Here is a 15306-nt window from a genome sequence, read left to right as displayed (position 1 = left end):
CAGAACCGCTGACTGCGAGTCAGTCGGTTCAGCATCCGAGATGGTGTAGGGTAGAAAGTTTCCAACCAACATCGTAATGAGGCCCATAACGTATGCAGACATTCCAAATGCAGGTACAAACACAAAGAGGCTCCTTAGCCTGCCCCAAGTCTTTGGATTTTTTTGCATGTGCAAGCCAGTAGCAGCTCCCCTGGGCACAGCTACTAAATCCTGATAAACTATATTTTGCTGCCACCAGACAAGCTTAAATACAGGTCATACATTTGCACTACCTAATTGAGACTATATGATGGGAGGTTAATGGGTGCTAATGAGGAGCACCAATTTGCAGGTTGAGGTGCCTTTATGATGAGGGATCCCACAAACGGTTGTCAAAAAAGCACAAAAATACAGCAAAAACTTCAGGAATAAAGAAAAAATAGAATGTGCAAGAGAGATTCATCCTCTTGAGTGATTTTTCTTCTGCTTCTTTTTTCACACTGGGAATACCCCCTGTGGTATTTTCCTTGTCGTTTTTGCTTTCAAGAGGTAACAAGGGACTGTCCTACCTTTTTGTGAGAGGAGACATAAACAAACTACAAGTAAAATACCTTTATGAATAGCAAACAATTGTAGACTTACACAAAAGTGGGTTTACCCTTGTGAACCAGGACCTCTATAGTTCACTGTACAAAACATATCCATTCAGCCATTGGGCCAATCTGAGTACACTCCTGTCAGGGGGTGTCTGTGTTCTAAGCCACAATTCTGACAAGGTGGACATGTTTCAGCTAATAAAAAACAGGTCATGACATTAGTATATAGCTCAAGTGAAAAATCTACCATTTGAACCCAAAAGCTCCACAGAGAGGCCTGTCAAGAAAACAAGTTCTAAATCCTTGGACCAGATGTAGTATATTTTTTTACTGTACCATTCCAAAAAATGTTTTCTTAATCTGTGGTTTATTTTTATGTCTAACATAATCAGAGCAGAAGGCATGCATAATGCATATGGAGGATGGAGAGCAGGAGAGAGGATTAGGAAGCCAGGTCTAATCACCAGTAAAGGGAGATGAGGAACCTAAAGGGATGATAGCATGATGGTGAATGAAAAGGTTTGAAGGCTGTGGGACAAAATGGAGGCCAAATGGGAGAATAAAGGTGACATACAATCAAATATTTCGACAGGGTCACGGTGGGATATGGTGTATTGTGCAACCACCACTGAAAAATAAAAATAAAGAAGAATCAACGGATAGCCACAGGTGGAACGGGATGTGAAGGTGACTGAGGAAAATAGGAGAGGCCGCAAGAGACCAGGTGGAGGGAACATGAGGGTTCAGATGGAAGTGAAAAAATATCTCATCTTCATAACAAAATAAAAAAAAACATTTGAGGTGTGGAGTTCAACCTCTACTCTCTGCAAGTGCTAAAAATATCAATGTGTAAGTGACTTAAAACAACACCAACAAATACCACCAACCATATCATCTTTTCCCCCCAAAATTCTATTGGTTAAGTTTGGTTTGTCAGCTTAGTGAATCACATTCTCTGGAATATTTTTAAATAATTTTCTCATTAGTAAGGGGAATCTAAAGCGGATTTCACCAATATTACCTTTGTAGTTGTACACAAATAGACTTTTTAGCAGGAGACAATTGGTGCTAGGGGCTGATCCTTCATCTCTATCTTTCATGTTCGGAGGAAAGAGCAACCCATTCCATAGGCAACACTGCAGATGCAGTTGTAGCATGGTAGCAATTAGAAGACCTATGGAAAATGGGTCCGAGAAGCACCAAGAGGAATAAGCTACGGTCACTGAAAACTTTTAAGTGCTAGGTCTCAGTAGTGTGACAGTTCCTGCAAGACTGAAGGTTTGGGTCTGTAAAAGATAAGGACTGGAGCAGAGCTGGAGTTGCTGCCGAGAGACAATGGAGCAGAAGTGGATTAAGACCAGACATGAAGCAGAGCAGCAGCTGGCAGACCTGGGGATCCACTGGAGTAAGACCAGGACTGGAGCTGGCACAGAGCTATAGTAAGACCATGATGGAGTTGAGCTTGAGTAACACTAGGACTGAAGCACATAAGGAGCATGCAGGACTTGAGCAAAGCGGAAACTGTAGCAGAGCAAGCCAAAAGAAGTTTGATGCACTTATCAGAGGTTCTTTATATATTGTTGTAGTGTAGTTCCTATATTCCCAATAGGCTCTGCGCATTGGAATAATATATCCTATAGATGTGACGTAGGACTTATGTCTACTAGGTCTCTATCGATGTATATTAGACTTAATTGTGAGTGCCAGCTAGCTCAGAGGTCACTAGAAACTTTCTAGAGTTCACAAGAAGGGATTTAGTTTATGACATCCGCATAAACATGACAACTTTGTTTCCCCAAGATAAAAACTGATCTTCGGAGTCGTGGAAACAATAGATAGATATTTCACTCAGTCAATCGTGAAGGCTTTGTTTCACCAGAGGTGTAGAGAAATAGATAGACGTGTGTTTTCAATAAAAGGATTTATTGAACAGTCTTCTTTCTCAAGCATAAAAAAATTAACTGCTATAATTGTAAAACTGGTTGCGGAATATAATGCATACAGTAGAAAGAGTAGAATAAAATAATACTGTAAGAGCATTGTATGGTTCCTAAACCATAGATAAATACATACATAAATAACAGAGGCTAAAAGTCCTCAACTGGTGCTTCTAAAATACGCATACCCCGATGTACCTAACCTAAGCTTGGTACAAGGGAACAAGTAAGTGAGGTATAGCATAAATGTAGTATTCTGTGCCAAGAATCTGTCCAAGATTCCTCTAAGTGTCTATCAGCTCCGTATCTTGATTTGGAATGAAGAAGGTCAGGCTCAGGGCTCGATTTCCCAACAACCCGCAAGGGTAGCTTGGAAACACTGGAGCTGGATTTCTCGGCAAGAGAAAAGACAGCGTCTCTCTCAGTGCGTTTGCTGGAGGGTCGGCTTCCTTCGGCACTTGCAGTAGCACGGCGCGTCAGGCAAGTAGATAGTCGAACTGCTCCAAACCACCGTGTGTTTGCTATGGCAAGAGTGGGCATATTTATACCTTCAAGGTGCTGAGACTGACGTAAAAGTGGACATATTAACTCTTTTTCAGGCATAGGTGTATTTTTTATGAATAGGAATGTGATTTTAGAAGGCTGGCATAATGATCTCTTTGCCATGTGGGCACTCCCTGACAAATTCAGGTGGCCAGTCTTTTTCAGCCAGAAGGATGTCATAACACTTTGATAGTTTTTCCCAAAAGAGTGCTTTTATTTTCCTAGTTATGTCCCCCTCTATTCGGAGTGTGACTTCATATAACTTGTGTGGTATACTAACCCTGGTATCTGCAGTTTCAACTGGAATGCGTTCATTCAGATCCATTGTCTCCAGATGATCCTTCAGGATTCTGCGAGCTATGGTGACCTCTGCTGCACTGTCCAGCATTGCCTGGGCCCACTCCCCATTCTTGAGTTGTGTCCTCAAGATCCTCGGCATGTCTGATTTTAATACTTGCTACCTTCTTTTTGTTGAATTGAGTTTTCTTATTTTTTGAAACGTGTTGATCGTCTTTGGATTTCACGCGTTCTTCTTTGTGTTCTGATCGTCCTCTTCTTTCTGATTTCTGCGAGGAAGTCTGAAAGGTACGAGATGTGCGTGTATCAGTATCTTGATATCTATCAGGTTTTCTTAACTTATCCCTATTTCTAAGGTTACACCTCTTTTCAGAGTGTTCCTTTTGAGGGGATCTACCTGTGGATTGAGAACGCTTCTCTTTAGGAAGTGACTGTCTACTATTTTCCCACTTCTTTTTAGGTGTAGTGAGATTGTTTTTGATAAAAACTTTTTCAGGATTTTCTGTTAGTTCGGGTTTAACTGGTTTCCCCCCAAAACTATCTCTCTCTAGTTCTTCATACAATTTTTCAATAATTCTAGCAAGTTCATACAGTTATTCCGTAAAATCTAGTTCTTTGAATTTTTGGCGGATTGCCACAGATGCTGCTTCATCTTTAATGTTAGCTAATCTTTTAGTAATTTCATACCAAGATTCAAGGCTGGTTCCTGCCCTATTCATTTTGAATCTGCTTCAGGACGTCAGGTATTATCGCCAATGACGGAACACCATGTGTTTTTGTGTAGATTGAAGCAAAGACTGTACCCCAAGTGTCACAGTCCTCTACATGTGGTGCGATCCCCATTGGTAAACAGATTGTTAAAATCCTGTGTTTCTAATGAGGTATATTATCAGGAAATACTGCCTCTATTTGAGTAATTTTTTGAGCTAACCAAATGGAATTTGTTCCCTTTTTGCGGGCAATTTACCAATGACTGATTGTATAGTCTGCGGTGTAATTTTGCTTGTGTTCCCCTGATGAGGGGTGTGCTGTGGAATTCTTACAGTAGGTTGGACTGTTAGAGTTCGCATGACATATTGTAGCAATTGTCTATGGATTTTAATTAATTGTTTTAGCTGAGCTGACAATTCTACATCTGTCATTCTTTCAATGTCAGGATGTGTTGTATAGCTGGCTAGTACCGGCCATTTTGCTCCCGGTCTACCTAGTGGACCGAGCCTGGTAATGTGATTTTGATGTTGGGCACCTTTAAACCAGAGCTGATGCTCTTGTTAAGTTAGTTGAATTTCAATGTCCTCGAAAGGAGCGTATTCCGCTGGAGGTTCCTCCATCTTGTAGAAGTGGAACACATGTGTTGTTGGATTTGCTTGTGGATAGATAATCCATGAATAGAATACCTCTGTCTGCCGATATTCATGTGCCTCTATCACAAATATGACTCTACCACCTCTTGCTGATAGGCCATTTTCTATAAGCTTTATAGCTTTTCCAGGATAATTATAGCATCCACGTCGTCTTCATTAAACTATGTGGTGTCAAAACCTGGTCGAGTATTTCCAGATCCACCAGTTTCGGTGTTGTTGTTGGTCGACATTGTTTAATGAAAGTTTGCAGAGCAAGTCTCAAGAAAATAAATAAAGATAAGGTGCACAATATTTTGGAACACTGTATCCTTCAACGTTGAACAAAACCAAAAACTAATAAGTACGATTTTTCGTCCTACTCAGTTTAAGGCGGATATTTTATCCTTTAACACACTCCAGACATCTATTGGAGTATTTACGGGATGAAAGCGTCTCTGTAAAAAGCACGACTGAGTTACTCTAGTATCTAGCATTAAATTAGTGCCTTACCAAACGTTGGGCGACATGTAGTGTAGTTCCTATATTCCCAATAGGCTCTGCGCATTGGAATAATATATCCTATAGATGTGACGTAGGACTTATGTCTACTAGGTCTCTATCGAAGTATATTAGACTTAATTGTGAGTGCAAGCTAGCTCAGAGGTCACTAGAAACGTTCTTGAGTTCACAAGAAGGGATTTAGTTTCTGACAACCGCATAAAAATGACAACTTTGTTTCCCCAAGATAAAAACTGATCATCCGAGACGTGAAAACAATAGATAGATATTTCACTCAGTCAATCGTGCATGCTTAGTTTCAACAGAGGTGCAGAGAAATAGATAGACGGGCGTTTTCAACAAAAGGATTTATTGAACAGTCTTCTTTCTCAAGCATAAGAAATGAACTGCTATAATCGTAAAACTGGTTGCAAAATATAATGCATACAGTAGAAAGAGTAGAATAAAATAATACTGTAAGAGCATTGATGGTTCCTAAACCATAGATAAATACATACATAATTAACAGAGGCTAAAAGTACTCCACTGGTGCTTCTAAAATAAGCCTACCCCAATGTACCTAACTGAAGCTTGGTACGAGGGAAGAAGTAAGTCAGGTGAAGCATAAATGTAGTATTCTGTGTCAAGAATCTGTCCAAGATTTCTCTTAGGGTCTATCAGCTCCATACCTTGAAATGGAATGAAGAAGGTCAGGCTCAGGACTCGACTTCCCAACAACCCACAAGGGTAGCTTGGAAACACTGGAGCTGGATTTCTCTGCAAGAGAAAAGACAGCGTCTCTCTCAGTGCGTCTGCTGGAGGATCGGCTTCCTTCGGCACTTGCAGTAGCAGGGCGCATCGGACAAGTAGATAGTCGAACTGCTCCAAACCACCGTGTGTTTGCTATGGCAAGTGTGGGCATATTTATACCTTGAAAGTGCCGAGATTGAGGTAAAGGTGGACATAATAACGTCATTAAAGATTGTCAGTTCTTTGAAAACTCCAAAAGTTCTTGGACAAGTCAGTATTCGAGCAAGGGGAAGTCCCTAGCTGCTGAAGCTGAGTTTTCCAAGAAATCGTTGTAGATTTTTGGAACTAGTGGAAGTAGCCCTGCCTTATTTGGAGTGCAAGGGCTATGTCTAAATATGGTTATGATTCTTATGCCTACATAAGGATATAGTGATCTATACCTATATAAGGGCATGAATCGGGAAAATTACAATAGGGTCCAAGAATCTTACACACCATTCTTAGGAAAGGAACCCTCTGACAAGAAGGGATGGTCTCAGAGAGAAACATAATGGAATGATGGCCATCTGGGGAACTGGGTTCAAGTCTCGGCAATGATGCTGTACATACTGTGATTTTGGGCAAATCACTTAATCACCTTCCTGCACAGCGCCATAGTATAGTTATATTTTCAGACTATTAGGCATTATTTTAATCTTGACACTAGGAAAATCCTTATTAAACTTGATTTTTTGCCCTAGTAGTCATTTTTAGACTTTCACTCACATTTTTTCACAGCACTGCACCTCATCAGCACCATTTGAGCAACACTGTGGCTAGAGTCTAGCTCAGATATCCATTTCCGCACCATCAACTGATGGATTGGGCGAGGTTTGGATCCACTATCTAAATCCCACATGATGATGCTCCGCCATAAGGGTGGGCTGATGGGAGTTTCTCAGCCTGGTGTTACCTCTTGTGGTTGTTGTATGATTCCACATTTTCTTTAGTATCCAGTACAGAACACACATTCCTTTGACCGGACATCTCCTCTTCTTTTGTTGCAAATCACTTAATCTCCCAGTGTCTAACAAAAAAAATGAATATGTCCTCATGTAATGCAACTGGTGCTATGTAAGGCGCTCTGATACCCGATTCGGGTTAAGTTTGTGCTATAAAAAACTCTGTAAAAAAAAAAGTATGTGTTAACTGCCCATCTTAGAATACAGTTTCTTGTTAAATGAGGAATATGTGATGTACCAACGTGATCAAAATTGCAGTATGTTACCTCGCAGTTTTTACAACGCAAGTCGTTACAACGACTTGTGATGGAGGGCGCTCGATTTAGGAATAGTAAGATTTACTATTCCAACACCAGTCTACGTACAGTAGGGAAGGTGTTGGAATAGTAAATCTAACTATTCCTTAGGTTATATCGCCATCCAGTGCAAGTCGATGTAATGACTTGCATTGTAAAGGCTGCATTACAACTGCATCGCGGTGTCTCACCGCTATGTAAAGGATGTTTCCCTTAAATGAGGCGTGGCTGGAACATTCCATTTACAGCCATGCTCCTTGCTGGTCCAGAACAATAACAACAAATAACAACTTCTTATTTTACTTGTCAGCCTAATAACAAGAATATTAATTTCTATAATTCTTTACCTTGCCCAGTCTAAAGACTCTCAATAATCAGAGATTGATGTAAAACAGTTTTGGGGGAAACACTTTCCCAATTGCACTAGCCCAAGTCCTGATCAATAATCATTTGGCACTTTTAGTGCCATGTGTATCGTGTCACATTTTATTTTTGAAGGGTGTGCTGAATGAGATGTCCTATAGAAAGATGGCTGTGTTTTAAATCTGTTCTACTTTATACAGTGATATACTCAACTCTAGCTCTCACTGCCTCTGAGTATTAGTCTGCTAATCTGTACACGGCTCTATCAGTAACCTAGAGTGGAGACGTATCTGTTCTTAAAAAGAGCAGCTATACTGGATCGGTCAGTGAGCCAAGTGCTTGCTGATGACATCTGTGTGTTGGCAGCAGGTTTGGATACCAGGAAAGCCACTAAAATATGTGTCAATTGTGATTAATTATTAATAATTTTGGACAAATGTTTGCATGTAAAGTTCTACAGTTCTTTGAGCTGCTGTTGCCGTTTGTTGCCGTTGGTCTGCTCTGTGTGCCCAGCTGACCAATCCACCGGATTTCTGCCTCTACACCTCGCGGTTCCCGCTTCGCGGGACCCGCTTCGCTGCCTGGACTAAGGAGGAGCCGAGGACCACTCAGGGTGAAGTAAGGGCCAAGCAGGGCTGCGAGAAAGCGCAGGGACTCAATGTCCCAGGAGTCGCTGCCGGCCGATTAAGCCCACCTGGCCGCTCTCCCTGCAAGCCCCGCCCCCCTGAGCACCGGGTGACCAAAAGACCCACCTCATTCCTCATCCAGCGGGACCCTCTGTTCTTTGAGCTGCTGTTGCCGTTTGTTGCCGTTGGTGTGCTCTGTGTGCCCAGCTGACCAATCCACCGGATTTCTACCTCTACACCTCGCGGTTCCCGCTTCGCTGCCTGGACTAAGGAGGAGCCGAGGACCACTCAGGGTGAAGTAAGGGCCAAGCAGGGCTGCGAGAAAGCGCAGGGACTCAATGTCCCAGGAGTCCCTGCCGGCCGATTAAGCACACCTGGCCGCTCTCCCTGCAAGCCCCGCCCCCCTGAGCACCGGGTGACCAAAAGACCCACCTCATTCCTCATCCAGCGGGACCCTCTGTTCTTTGAGCTGCTGTTGCCGTTTGTTGCCGTTGGTGTGCTCTGTGTGCCCAGCTGACCAATCCACCGGATTTCTGCCTCTACACCTCGCGGTTCCCGCTTCGCGGGACCCGCTTCGCTGCCTGGACTAAGGAGGAGCTGAGGACCACTCAGGGTGAAGTAAGGGCCAAGCAGGGCTGCGAGAAAGCGCAGGGACTCAATGTCCCAGGAGTCCCTGCCGGCCGATTAAGCACACCTGGCCGCTCTCCCTGCAAGCCCCGCCCCCCTGAGCACCGGGTGACCAAAAGACCCACCTCATTCCTCATCCAGCGGGACCCTCTGTTCTTTGAGCTGCTGTTGCCGTTTGTTGCCGTTAGTGTGCTCTGTGTGCCCAGCTGACCAATCCACCGGATTTCTGCCTCTACACCTCGCGGTTCCCGCTTCGCTGCCTGGACTAAGGAGGAGCGGAGGACCACTCAGGGTGAAGTAAGGGCCAAGCAGGGCTGCGAGAAAGCGCAGGGACTCAATGTCCCAGGAGTCCCTGCCGGCCGATTAAGCACACCTGGCCGCTCTCCCTCCAAGCCCCGCCCCCCTGAGCACCGGGTGACCAAAAGACCCACCTCATTCCTCATCCAGCGGGACCCTCTGTTCTTTGAGCTGCTGTTGCCGTTTGTTGCCGTTGGTGTGCTCCGTGTGCCCAGCTGACCAATCCACCGGATTTCTGCCTCTACACCTCGCGGTTCCCGCTTCGCGGGACCCGCTTCGCTGCCTGGACTAAGGAGGAGCCGAGGACCACTCAGGGTGAAGTAAGGGCCAAGCAGGGCTGCGAGAAAGCGCAGGGACTCAATGTCCCAGGAGTCCCTGCCGGCCGATTAAGCACACCTGGCCGCTCTCCCTGCAAGCCCCGCCCCCTATTTGTCCTAATAACTTTTTAAGTGGACTACACTACCGCTGCCCGGGAGCGCGCGGGAGGGCGCCGGGAGAAGCCCGGGACAAGGGCGGGACCGTCTGTGACCGTCAGGGGCCGAGGGAGGCCGGGCTGGGCCAGTCCTCTGACATTGTCCTTAACAGAATATATAGCATTTAAGCGACAGATAAGTGCCTAATATTGTACATTGTAATAAGGTTGGTGATCATAATAACAATGTCTGCATCCCCAAGCAGTACTATTCCGACGACCCCACCTGCTGAGATTGGACCACTGGTAATTGGACCGTTGGATAAATTCTTCTTTAACCGCCCATCCCAAAATATTGACAAAGAGATAACACTTGCAGAGAGACGTGCTGAGCGTAGACTGTCTATTGAACTTCTTAAAAATTCTGTAGACAAGCGCCCCGCCCAAATCTACCCTGCACTGGTAACACCTTTATCCTCTGTAAGTCTCCCTGTTGTAACCGAAAATCATGATGTACCCACTAAGGAAGCAAACAAGGACACTTTAACTGAACTAATTTCTCCTTGTGTGAGCCATATTGACCCCACGATATTTACAGCAGAATCATGTGCCCAGGTTTCCTTGCCCCAACCAAAGCTTGGATCGAAAAGAAAAAGGTCTACTGTACCAAGAAAATGTCACTCTGCTAAACCCCCACACAAACATAGAAAAGTGCATAAAAGTACGTGTCCTAGGAAGGCTGTCACTGAAGTAAGTTGTAGTATGGGAAGTGTACAAGACGGGGATGTTGTTCTATTAGACAGCCCAGATCCCAGTAGTATTAATTCCCCAGTGACAGGTCTGCCAATTGATGATAAGCTAACACCCCTTCATAACTTGATTCCCGACTTAGAAAAGTTGCTTCGATCAATTCTCTCCCCTATAGAGGAACGAATTAGTAAGCTCTCTGACCGGCTAGACCATTTTGAGCAGGTAACACTAGACAATTTTTACTCAACCAAAAGCGTTGATAAAAACTCAAGTAAGGGTGGACGGAAGTAGTAAGCCCCAGAACAACACCCATTGTGTAACTCGGGAAAAGGGACGAAGGCAACAAACTAACTCTCCATTGCCATCCAAGTCAGGTAGTGCGGCTGCAAAAAGACCTTCTAAGCCTGTTGAATTAGCACCAGCGGGTCTTGCTGTAAATCCCACTAACACTGTAATTCCAGCTCTGATTGAGGCGCAGCAACCGCCTCCAACTCTAAACCCTCTGCCTACTGCTGGATTAGTGGGTAACGTGTGTCTTATAGTAGGCACTGCTCCAGCACCTACCTCACTAATTAATAACCAGACCATAGCAAATAAACCTGCACCCCGCCCTGTTCCTACAGCTACCAAACCGATCCCACCACCCCCGATAAAGCCACCTCATAGGAAACCCCCCATGAACCTTACCCCAGATTCCTTCCCCTTTGTAGCAGTCCTCATAAATGTCCCACCCCTACCAGTAGGACAGAGAGAAACCTTCCAGATGCTTAAAAATAAGGTTATGCACTGGTTAAGGGTGAATCGGCCTCTACCAGGAGAAGTTGATGGTTTAATCCTGGGGGTAAGGAGAATAGATTGGATAGGCTATACAACCAAAAGCCTGGGGGGGGGGTTGTATTGCAGTTAATTTTCAAGATCCAAGGGTGGCAGGATGGATAACTAGACAGGGATGAGGTATAACCAAGGGAGGAGTTGGAATTGTTGACCTTACTTTCTTCTATCCTCGCCCAACTAGTGTATCGACTAGCCTGCTTAATGAACACATATGCCCTCCCAACCTCCCATGGCCAAGGATTCCCACACCGACTCCACTGCCACAGTGCCAAAACTATATCACAAGCCCGAATTACAACCCCCCGGTTGGATGGCAAGATCAAGGGTGGGGATGCTGACAAACGCCCCAATTTATGTGTAATAGCAGGGGAGGAAGTAGTAGGAATAAACAAGGGAGTTGTGATGAACTCGATGTTAATGCTGGTCCAATGCCAAATGTCAGGAATATTGGTAACGAGAGTCTGATTGTGGTGGAAGGAGGTGGGGAAGCAAATGTCAACGACGGAGCAGGGGAGCTACCCACATCTACTGTAAATGAGGATGATGACATAGATGGTGGTTATGTGAGGATAACCGATAGTCTTGCAGGGAATGATGCAAGCCCAATGATTCCTCAACCATGTTCCAATATAAATAAATCATGTGGGGACGAGCCTAGCTTAGGTATGCTTTTATCCTGGAATATTGCTGGGCTGGGAAGCAAGTTAGACTCACAAATTTGGGTAGAATTTATTAATGGGTTTGACGTGTGTTGCTTTCAAGAAACATGGGCTTGTGACCCCGTTTTCCTCCGTGGCTACTTAAATTTTTCAATACCAGCCTCTAGAGGAGGTAGGGGTCGGCCAATGGGAGGGCTCACGGTATGGATAAAGCAGGACCTGGAAATCTCTATTAAAGTGTTGGACCTGGGTATTAGTGATTTACAATTGTTAAGACTTTCAACAAAAAAGGGGGATGTGATTGACCTGTATAACATCTACGCAAGAGGCACTAATTCAGCTAGTTCTTCCACCCTAGAGGTGCTGTCCGCCTCCCTAGAAACTAAGTCCCAAGACAACAGGGTATTAGTAGCCGGGGATCTAAACAGGACCTTCGAACCTCTTGACAGTACAAACGATCCCTTAGGACAGGATGAGGACACTCTTTGGGGAGTACCATCTCTGTGTTTAAATCCTGTCAAGCAGTGGACGAAGGATATACTGCTACTAAATGCCATGTGTATGGAGCATGGCCTAAGAGCCCTGAATGGGAGAACACCAGGGGACAAGGAGGGCGGTTGTACCTTTGATAATGGCCATAGCAGGAGTAGAATAGATTATGTAATATGTAGTCTCCCGCTTTGGCAGGGAATTCTTGATATGGTCATTAAGCCCAGATTAGAAAGTGATCACAATCCCCTTTGTGTGACCCATAGGTGGTGGAATGTTGGACCCCAAAACATGCACACAAGAAATGACCATACCCCAGTAATGGCCAATGACATGCGAAGGCTAAAATGGCCAAGGGTATTGGCAAATGAAGGAACAATGACCTTCATTAATGTTGAGGTGGATAAGGCAATTTCCTCTATGGAAGCGGTAGAATCTATAACCCCTGGTTCCAGGGATATTACAGACATCCACAATAAGTTTTTTTCCCTCCTAAAACCATGCTTTACACAGTCAAAAAATAATAAAGGGAAAAAACCCCCGGAAGTTGCTAGGTGGTTTAATTGCCGGTGTAGATCTGCCCGACTGACATTGGGTCAAGCTATTAGAGAAAGAGACAGGGCTGCAATTAGAGCGGCTAGGAAATCGTATAAAGCAGCCATTTCCCAGGCAAAGAGGAAATGGGATGAAGACCATTGGGCAGAGTTAAAGGAGGCTTCTAGTAGTGAGGACTCTAGGCTTTTTTGGAAAAGTTTAAAGTGGGGTAGAGGAGGTACCCCTGCAAGGCCCGATAATAATGTAGCTGAACAAGCCTGGGTCGAGTACTTCAGACCACAATACGCAGAAATAAAGTATCCTGGGATGGGGGAGGTCACATTGCCAGTCTTCTCTACTGACAATTTGTTTTCGCCCAAAGAAGTTGAGAACGCAATTAGCACTGTCCAATGTGGGAGGGCACCAGGGCTAGACGGGATACCCTGCACGACATGAAGAGATGGGCGAGGTATATTTTTCTGCTGGGAAATGCCATCGCCAAGGGCGGGGTGGTCCCTGAGCTTTGGCAAGGTGCAATCATCATACCCATCTACAAAAAAGGAGATCGGTCTCTCCCAGCCAATTACAGGCCTATAAGCCTGATAGCAACCATACAAAAAGTAATGGGGAAAATGGTTGTAAATCAGCTTATGGATTGGGTGGATGATAACAATGCTCTTTCCCCCTATCAGGCAGGATTTAGGCGGGCCACCAGCACAATTGATCAGGTCTTCCGTTTCACTATACTGCGGTGGAGGACAGTATTGCTTGGCAAGGGCTGCCTGTATGTCGCATTTGTCGACCTACGGGCAGCCTTCGATTTGGTCCCCAGGTACAAGTTATGGCTGGTTCTGCAAAAGCTAGGCATTCCGGTTGAACTGCTCACCTTAATCATGCGATTGCACGAATGCAATTTCGCAAGAGTTCAGTGGGGAGGGAATGGCGAGTCAACATCGGACTTCCCGGTAGAAAGGGGGGTTTGCCAAGGCTGTGCCATGGCACCCCTACTTTTCTCATTATTCATTAATGGGATTGTGGAGCGGATGTTAGATGTGGGTGTAGATGCACCTTCGTTAGCGGGCGTCAGGGTCCCGATCCTGATGTTCGCTGACGATACCCTAATCATGTCAAAGACTCCTGTAGGGCTACAGCGTGCATTAAACATATTTCATGTTTTTTGCAAAGAGCACGGTCTAGAAGTAAACGTGGGCAAGACGAAACTAATGGTCTTCTCCCCGTGCCGCAAAATTCACCCCAGGGTATTTTTGAACAATACTAAGCTAGAGGTGGTTAGGGAGTTTACGTACCTAGGGGTCCAAATAGCAGAGGGCTTGGGTTGGTCTCATCACCTGGAAAAAACGGCACTAAAACACCAACAAACATCAGGGGCGCTGCGGGGGGAACATAGAAAATCCAAGACTAAACCCATTAAGCCTGTCCTTATAGTATATGATGCAAAGGTTCGAGGTGCGGCCTTATACGGCGCAGAGTTATGGGCTTGGGAAAACCTATCGACCTTACAGATATCAGAAAATAGGTTCCTTAGAGGAATCACAGGTCTCCCTCAGAGCACCCCCTTAATTCCACTGTTTCTTGAGCTGGGTAGACGGTCAATTAGTGATAGAGCGCGACTGCGCCCTATTCTCTATTGGAGACGCCTTTGGACAACTCCAGAGATTAAGCACTACGCTGATGGCTTCCTGGCAATGATTAAGGAAGATAATTTCCACAAGATTAAGTGGCTAAAAAATCTAAGGGCCATGTTAATTAATTTGGGCCTTTCTAATCTCTGGAGCAACCCGCAGGGGGAAGTCTTTCCAAGTAAGGAAGCCCTCAAGTCTCAATATTGGGATTGGGTAGATAACAGCCTTCTGAGAAGTACTAGATCTGATTCTATGGCTGGTCGCTTCTTGGAAGTCAAAATCTGTCCTATTCTAGAAAAGTATTGGGACAGCATTACAGTCCCATTGGACAGGAAGTTAGTCTTCCAGTTAAGGTCCGGATCCCTCCCGCTAAAAAAACTTACTGCGGGATGGCAGAGACCGACCACTATGTGTTGTCCAGCGTGTGAAGCAGCTGTAGAAAGCCTAGGTCATTTTTTATTTGTCTGCGAAGCCTATTCGTCACCAAGGAGGGCACGGCTGACTCCAGTATGTAAAAATCTTGGGACACGACACAGTGCAGTGGCTATGAGAATCCTATGTACATCTACTCAGGAGTCGATAGTTCTCGGAGTAGCCAAATATCTGGGGTGGGCTTGGGCAATTAGGCGGCGGCTGATGGGTAGGTTCAGTTAACCTGATCTATATCTTTTTTTTATATAAATTCTAATGTGATTGGTTATATATGTGTGTAATTTTCTATTTTGGTATTGTATGAGCTTGCACAACTGTTTTTTAAGAATATGCATATGTAAAATGACTTGTTTTTATCTGTAATGTATTTGATTTTATGCTGCGCTTTTATGAGAAAAAT

This window comes from Lissotriton vulgaris, chromosome 5, assembly GCF_964263255.1.
Source record: "Lissotriton vulgaris chromosome 5, aLisVul1.2, whole genome shotgun sequence".
NCBI classification, from domain to species: Eukaryota; Metazoa; Chordata; class Amphibia; order Caudata; family Salamandridae; genus Lissotriton; species Lissotriton vulgaris.
This window is presented reverse-complemented; position numbering follows the sequence as displayed.